The following is an 8,111-nucleotide window of genomic DNA, read 5'->3' on the forward strand; positions in this document are numbered from 1 at the left end:
AAGCTGTAGGAAGATGTGCACAGAATAAAAAAAGCAGATGCATCTGTGCTGCTGTGGGCAGTAGCTGTCCTCAGCTCATCATCCCTTCAGGAAAGGCAGCAGATGACAGGAGCCCACTGGAACGAAGGGGATGTGAAGATGCTCAGCATGTTGCAGCAGAAACTCAGGGTCTCGGGGGAGCAGGACTGAGTGAATTCATGTCTTTGCTCTCTCCCTGAGCAGCTTTGAAACCAGGGATTTTGCTACACTTCTGTGGCTGCTATTTCTCTCACCTCCTGGAAAATTTTTTGAAGAGTGGTTGTACCAGGAGCAGTTTTCTCCTAGTGTGTTTTGCTAAGCATCTCAGCAATTTATGCCTTAAGATTAAGAGCCATGGGGTATTTAGCTGTGATTTGGGCAGGAAAGACTGCTTCCCTGTCCTGCAGCTGGAAACATGGTGCTGTTAATCCTGCTGTTCATGCTCTTTAGGATGTGCAGAATGAAGATGCTGACTCAGGCTGTATCTCTTTGGTGAGAGGGAAGAGAAGCAGGGATTCTTGATCTGAAGGCTTCAATTAAGAAAATCTGCCCCTTCACTTTGTCATTAAGCTCACAGAGTAAAATAGCTCTTTTCTTGACACCCTCCTCCCCAATACAACCACCTTCTCTCTCACACCAAAAAAACCCCAAAATAATATTTAAAAACTGCATCTGGGACTGCTGGAACCTTTGCAAAGCATCTTAATTAATTTCTGCCAAAATTAGACAGAAAATACATTAAAGTTCTTACATATTGGATCGCACTAGTTTGTGGTCATGTCTTATTGAAAAAAAAAGATGTGTTAATTAAAAAAACCTGTTTATCCTCTGAGAAGCACCAGCCTTGGTAACCTGAGGGGTAGATCAACTTGTTTCTAAGCTGTCAGAGTGATTGTGGGTGGAATGAAGGGAATACACTACTGGGGCTTGAAGACTTTCAGGGAAACATCCTACCTAACAAAACTCATCATAGTGTCTGAAGTGGACATGGAGGAAAGTGAATTTACAGGCACAGTCCAAAACCAGTGTGCGTTTTCCCCACCATTCAGGTGGAATCTGAAATCCAGATCACGGTGGGTGTAAAACAGCACCGCTGGAGTGGAGCACACTGACCAACAGCAGCTTGGGAGCTGCTTATTACACCACCAGATGGAGAAATTGGATTGGAAAAAATTACATCCACAGCTGCCGAAGCTTTGCAAAATGAATCATTAGTGACAAGATTGGAGATACGCTGATTTCTCTGAAAACTAAGTGAGGCAACAAATCCCAGAGGCCAAAAGCAGGATTTAAGACCCAAGGCTCAGACATCCAGGTATAAATGACAATAGCTCTGCTTCATTAAATGGGCCCGATGGTATGTGCATGGCAAGGGTGATGAGGAGAAAACAAACCGAGATACTACAGAGCCAGGACGAGGAAGCATTGCAGGATCTCCTGCTCGATGTATTCCATAGCTTTCCACTAGAGGGGACCTTGTTCTTCCTCTGTAATATGGACAGACAGTTTTAAAAGTAGTTTGTGCTGGAGGTATTTTGTCTTATTTGTGGTGTTAAATCAAGCCTGGCATTGGTAACATCTCTTCTTCTGTCCAAAGACGACTTTCATGCCATTGTTTTACCTACCTGAGCCATCGTTATCTTCTTCCAGTGTTGTTCTTCCACTGGTTAATAGAGGTAAGAATTCAGCTGACAGTAGCTTAATACCCTGTGGACATCATGGATGCAGGAGACATCAAGAAAATATTTATTGGCTTTGGTGGATAAAAGTTCAGTCAGCCTACCTAGGTGTTCCCAAGGGGCTGCAGTGAGGATTGTAAGTGTGGATGAACAGGTCAATAGGAGGAGATGGGAAGTTGAAGTTTTTTAATTTAATTTAATTTAATTTAATTTAATTTAATTTAATTTAATTTAATGCTTAGGAAGCATTTCTTCTCAGCAAGGGTCATTAGCCATTGGAAGGGGCTGCCCAGGCAGGTGGTGGAGTCACCATCTCTGGAGGGGTTTAAGAAAAGCCTGGACATGGCACTTAGTGCCCTGGTCTAGTTGCCATGGTGGTGTCAGGGCAATGGTTGGACTCGATGATCCCAGAGGGCTCTTTCAACCTGATTAATTCTGTGATTCTGTGATTCTGTAATTTAATTCCTGGTTCATTTGGGAAAGAAGCCTATGGAAAAGCTGTCTGCACTATTTTCCTCCTGCTCCCTTTTCCTCATTGATTTTGCTTTTAATATTAATGAAAAGCAGTGAAAAACTAAGTATAGGTTCTGTGCTGATCTGCCAGGAGATACTACACACAAGGTGCATCTGTTGCTAGGAAATTTTCTGATACCATTTCACCACTAAATTGCAATTTTCTCCAAATGATAAAATCCTCTGGATTAATTGCAGCTGCCCCAGAAGCTCTCAAGGAAAAATATGGTCTTTTTTTTCCTCTCTTTGTGTACTTCCTTACACAGTGGGACTCTGAATAAGAACTGCTGCTTCTTACTGATTTCATAATACAGATCTAAATATTAGAAGTATCTTGGATCTACTTTCTGAAAGTAAACTCTCTGTGCCCAACTCCCTTTTGAGATGTAGCAAGGAAAAAATCTGGATCACCTGTGCAGTCCTGATCACCTGGTTAGACCCATGGAGAACAAATAAGGACTACACTGGAACTGGGAGATTCTCCCTTCCGCCAAGTGACATAGAATCACAGAATCACAGAATCAGTCAGGTTGGAAGAGACCTCTGAGATCATCGAGTCCAACCATTGCCCCGACACCACCATGGCAACTAGACCAGGGCACTAAGTGCCATGTCCAGTCTTTTCTTAAACACCTCCAGAGATGGTGACTCCACCACCTCCCTGGGCAGCCCCTTCCAATGGCTAATGACCCTTTCTGAGAAGAAATGCTTCCTGATGCCCAACCTGAACCTCCCCTGGCGAAGCTTGAGGCTGTGTCCTCTTGTCCTATCGCTGGTTGCCTGGGAGAAGAGGCCGACTCCCACTGCGCTACAACCTCCCTTCAGGTAGTTGTAGACTGCACTAAGGTCACCTCTGAGCCTCCTCTTCTCCAGGCTAAACAACCCCAGCTCCCTCAGCCGTTCCATGGCTGAGGGACATGTGGAGTCCCAAACCTGAGGCAGAACTGCTAAAACCATGGACTTTTCCTTCAATGGCCAAAAAAGAAAAAGGATTAACCCCCAAATATTTCCAGGACTGGAGATGGAGCTTTTCATCTGTAGGTCAGGTTGGCCTTTATGTTATTGACATGGGTGGCTGTTTTTGAAGAGGTCAGTTTTTGTAAGCTTAAAGAAAAGAGTCTTTTTCAGAAATAAAGAGATGCAAAAATTCTTCTTTCCCTCTTTTTCTTTCCCTCTTTTTTTGGGGGGGGGCACTGGGGTCCTTTGAGCATATTTCTGCAAATGCACCAGTCAGCTAAACACCCCCCCTAAGGTGTCTTAGAGATGAGTGAGACAATAACTCCGAGATAACTCCAGCTCTGTACTGTTCCTAATTTCATATGGCATTTTGCGTGGCACTCCCCTCATTTCTACACATAGACTCAAAAGACATTTATGGTCCTAATCTTTTCTAGCTAAACAAAATACATCTTCTTCGTTTGCTGAGTCCCTGATGTACTGAGTCCCTTAGTCTGGACTCCTGCAGACCGAGAAGTGTCATGCAGGGTAACTGGGGCACAAAAGGCGATCTGCTTAATGTCAGAAGCAAAATATGGGACAATAGATGGGACCTGAGCACTGATCTTGTGAAACAGGGCTTTGTGCACATTTCCTTCTTAAGATGCTCCAGGGATTTGATCTAAAATAATAGCGGCGAAGCCTCCCTGAACTTCACTATCTTCTCTCACTATAAAACTGCCTGTCAAAACAAAGTTATTTGCAGGGAGGTCATAGGACACAATAGAAATTCTCCTATTTAAGACACAATAGTTCACTTTCAAAATCTGCTGTTGAGAAACTAAAGAGGTGATACAGTGCATTGGAGGACCTCATTTTGCTTTGAGGACAGTGAAGGGAAAAAGGAAAACAAGACATAACGACTTTTGTAATTTGCCTTTCCTTGGGCTGTTACTAACAGCTCTCTTGAGTCTGATTCTGGGGAAGAGAAAGTCTCCTTTTACCTCAAATCCAGGAGAGTCCTCCAGCAAATCTTCACTCCATACTTGACCTGTTCTTCTTGCGTTTCATGGGCGTTTTTCTACTACCATCCAGGACAAGAAACTGGGTTGCAGGGACGTTTGGCTAGTCTGATGCTGAAGGGATACTGGATTTTGGTGGCCTTTGGACAGATAGCCTATTCTTATCACAGAATCAGTCAGGTTAGAAGGGACCTCTGGGATCATCGAGTCCAACCATTGCCCTGACACCACCATGTCAACTAGACCATGGCGCTAAGTGCCATGTCCAGTCTTTTCTTAGACACATCCAGACATGGTGACTTCACCACCTCCCTGGGCAGCCCCTTCCAATGTCTAATGACCCTTTCTGAGAAGAAATTCTTCCTAATGTCCAACCTGAACCTCCCTAAATCCTCTGTATGATCCTCTCTATTGTGTCTTGTTTGCTGCCTGGGGTCTGCAACTATTTGGGGCCATCTCTTCCAAGCACTTTGGTGGTTGATCCTGCCTTGCTGTCTCTCAAAAACTGAGACCCATTGTGGTGATCTCTACTGATATTATTTCTAGCATTCAAAGACCTGAAAAGTCTGTCTGTGCCTGACCAAATAAGCTCTGGACTGTTTGTTCCTTGGTATGAGGAGGGAATGCTTTGAAACAAAACTCCCTGCAGCAGAAAGCCAGCTCTGTGCTCCGCAGTGAGGATCTATCCCTTGCTGTTTGTCCCTCCTATGTAATGTAGTGCTGCTCTCCCTCCATCCCAGCTTCAAATGGCTCAGCTCTGAAACTCAGCCACATCTTTTTCTTTGCTCAAGAGATAGGAAGTAGCTTATGGGGTGCTTTCTCCATAGGCAATGCATTCAGAATACCAATTTAATGAGTTTATTTTGCAGGCTTTCAAACATTCCCTGGCTCCATGCTATCACACAGTGGTGTATCTTACTGATGCCAGTGCTTCCATATGGGGATTATGATTTTTAAAAATTCATTTTAAACATCCCTGGAGACTTTATTAAGACTTCCTGTAAGAGGACAGGGAGTCTAATACAGAGGGAAAGAAACAGGAACTTCAATTTTCACCAGAACAGGGCTTGACTTTATAAATGAAATGCACTCATGCCCTCCCCTACCCTGTCCCCATCCCCTTTCCCCCCTCCCCAGCCCATAAAACAGACCCTAGGATCAATGCCCCATGTGTATAGAAATAAAGACTAATCGTTTAATTTCTGTGGCTTTCTGTTTGATGAGTTGCTGAGCTGGGAGAGGGACAGAACCGCTGTGTAGGGCACAAGTCCTGTCCTGGCTGGAATGTGCCGTCAGTTGTTGGGGACGGCAGATACATGGATGAGGGGGGGGCACACGTTCACTGAGAGTCACTTGTGTTGTGTGTTTCTGGTTATTAATGAAAGGGCTTAACACACATTTCCCCTTTTCATTTTCTCTCTTAGTCAGAGAGGTGGAAAGCTGGACCAAGTTGACCCACTGGGTGGTGGAATGTAGTTGAGAAGGAGAGATACCAGGGAGATGCTGTCCAAAGGCATTGGGAAACCTCTCTCCTGGGGAGCACAGCAAACACAACCTGAGGAGTACCACCCCTTCAACTCCATGAAGCACCTTCCAGGAGATCTGTGTGCTCCATGGGACCATCTTCACCCTGTGCAAGAAACAGACATGGCTTTGATTGCCCCAGACCTTTTTGGAAGGGTCAAAAACTACTATCTCAGATGCATGTTTGGAAACATAGGTTAGATTTGTTGCTAAAAGTTACTACTCTGGAGACATAAGGTTGAGGGAAAGAATCCAAAAGAATTATTTTTTAATGCTGTCTCTGTTGTGGTAAAGACCAGAGCCTTACAGGCTTTCTACTACCTGCCATCCTTACCAGGCCTGGATCACAAGTTCTCCCATCTCTCTAGACACACAACTTGAGGTCCTTCTGAAATCCCATCTTTCCTGAGCAGGATCAGTTGCATGATGGATCAGCGAGCTTCAGGCTATGTAGCCTTTGAGCTCCAAGGGGCAGGAGAAGAAGGAATGGATGAAAGTCAGCATGGACATTGCAGAGACAGAAGCAAGCTGACCTCTTTGCCAGAATGGTCCTTATCAGCCCATGCAGGGTTGTTTTAACAGCCAGTTGTGAGGAAATGAGCTGGATGAATGAAGATTCCCAAAGGCAGATGTGGAGTGTAGCAGGACAGCCTGCAAACAAGTCCCCTACCAGAGAAATTTCCCTGAACCAACAGGACCTGGGCCAGCGCTTGCTTTATTAAGCAGTTGTCTGGAGCCCTGTAATTCAGTGGTCCTGAAAGATGTGACCCATCCAAGCCTCCATTCCTAACATCAAAACAGCAGCTTGTGGTGGCTGTGCTGGGTTGTGCATCTGAAAACACTGGAAGAGAGATGTCCACAGTAGATATGGCATGGGGAAAGGGTAGGACTTTGGTTTCATGGGACTGGGAAGATGGTGAATGGGTGAGGAGCATGGGATTGAGCCTAGTTTACTGAGGGAAGGTAGGAGAGGGACAGGGAGGCAGAGCTCGGGGTCCTGATTTGATCAGGTTTAGGTGTGATGTGATCAAGGAGAGGAAATAAAGCTTTTTCATTTGGCAAAACAGTTGTATTTGCTTTTCATAGAATCATAGAAACATAGAATTATTTAGGTTGGAAAAGACCTTTAAGATCATCGAGTCCAACGTTAACCCAGCACTGCCAAGCCCACTGCTAAGCCGTGTCCCTCAGCACCACATCTACATGGCTTTTAAATCCCTCCAGGGATGGGGACTCAACCACTGCCCTGGGCAGCCTGTTCCACTGCTTGACAACTGTTTTGGTGAAGAAGTTTTTCCTAATATCCAGTCTAAATGTCCCCTGGTGCAACTTGAGGCCATTTCCATTTGTCCTATCACTTGTTACTTGGGAAAAGACACTGACGTGCACCTCGCTACACCCTCCTTTCAGGTACTTGTAGAGAGCAATAAGGTGTCCTCTGAGCCTCCTTTTCTCCAGGCTAAACCCTCCCAGGTCCCTCAGCTGCTCCACATAAGACTTGTGCTCCAGACCCTTCACCAGCTTCATTGCTCTTCTTTGGACACACTCCAGCACCTCAAGGTGTTTCCTGCAATGAGCAGCCCAAAACTGAACACAGATGAGAGTATCCACCTCTAAATCTTGCTCGGGATGCTACCTGTCTTAGCCTGGCTCCTTTGTGAGGTGTTTATAGTGGAGAAGGGACACCAGGTGAGACAGAGTTGCGTAGGAACAGGGTAAAAAAAAAAACCTCCCACAGAGCTGGACAGCAATAGAAAAAAGCTAGAAATTCAGAGCTAGACAATAGGGAAAAAGACAGAAATTTGGAGCTAGAAGGGGCAGAGCTGCAGCTTTGTCTTCAAAAGCAACAGTATGTACTAGGCCAGACAGCTGGGCAAGGGCAAAGAAGTCAACTGATCCAAGGAAGGAGATAGTAAGCAGCCTGACATATGTGGAAAAAATTTCCAGGGAAAAAAAAAAAGAAAGAAAGACCCAGACATATGGTAATAGTAGAAGCACGGATGTACACATCCAACAGCTTGACTCTCACGGTCCAACTATTATGGCCATAATGTAACGAAGCACAGTTCAATTTAGGATAGAGACTTGTCAACTCTGGGCACAAATCCTGCTCTCATTGCACTCAGAGGATACACCTATGCTGGTAAAGAAATGAGCCAGCACCCGTTCCCTGGCCCAGCAGCCATCTGCCCCACCAGGGCGTACATCCATGTAGCTGAAATCTGAAACAGTCTGGTTGCATCCAAATTGCACATTTGGAAGGATTCCTGGTTTGTGATAATGCCTGAACAATACCCAGGAATTGTTTTGGAAATTATTAGTTAACCTGGGCCAAAATCACCCTAGAGACTGAGCTAAAAAAGAAATTAACAGCATAGGTGGTGTTAGAACAATGTTTGGCCCATCTCCTGGTCCCGTT

This window comes from Nyctibius grandis, chromosome 7, assembly GCF_013368605.1.
Source record: "Nyctibius grandis isolate bNycGra1 chromosome 7, bNycGra1.pri, whole genome shotgun sequence".
Classification (NCBI taxonomy): domain Eukaryota; kingdom Metazoa; phylum Chordata; class Aves; order Nyctibiiformes; family Nyctibiidae; genus Nyctibius; species Nyctibius grandis.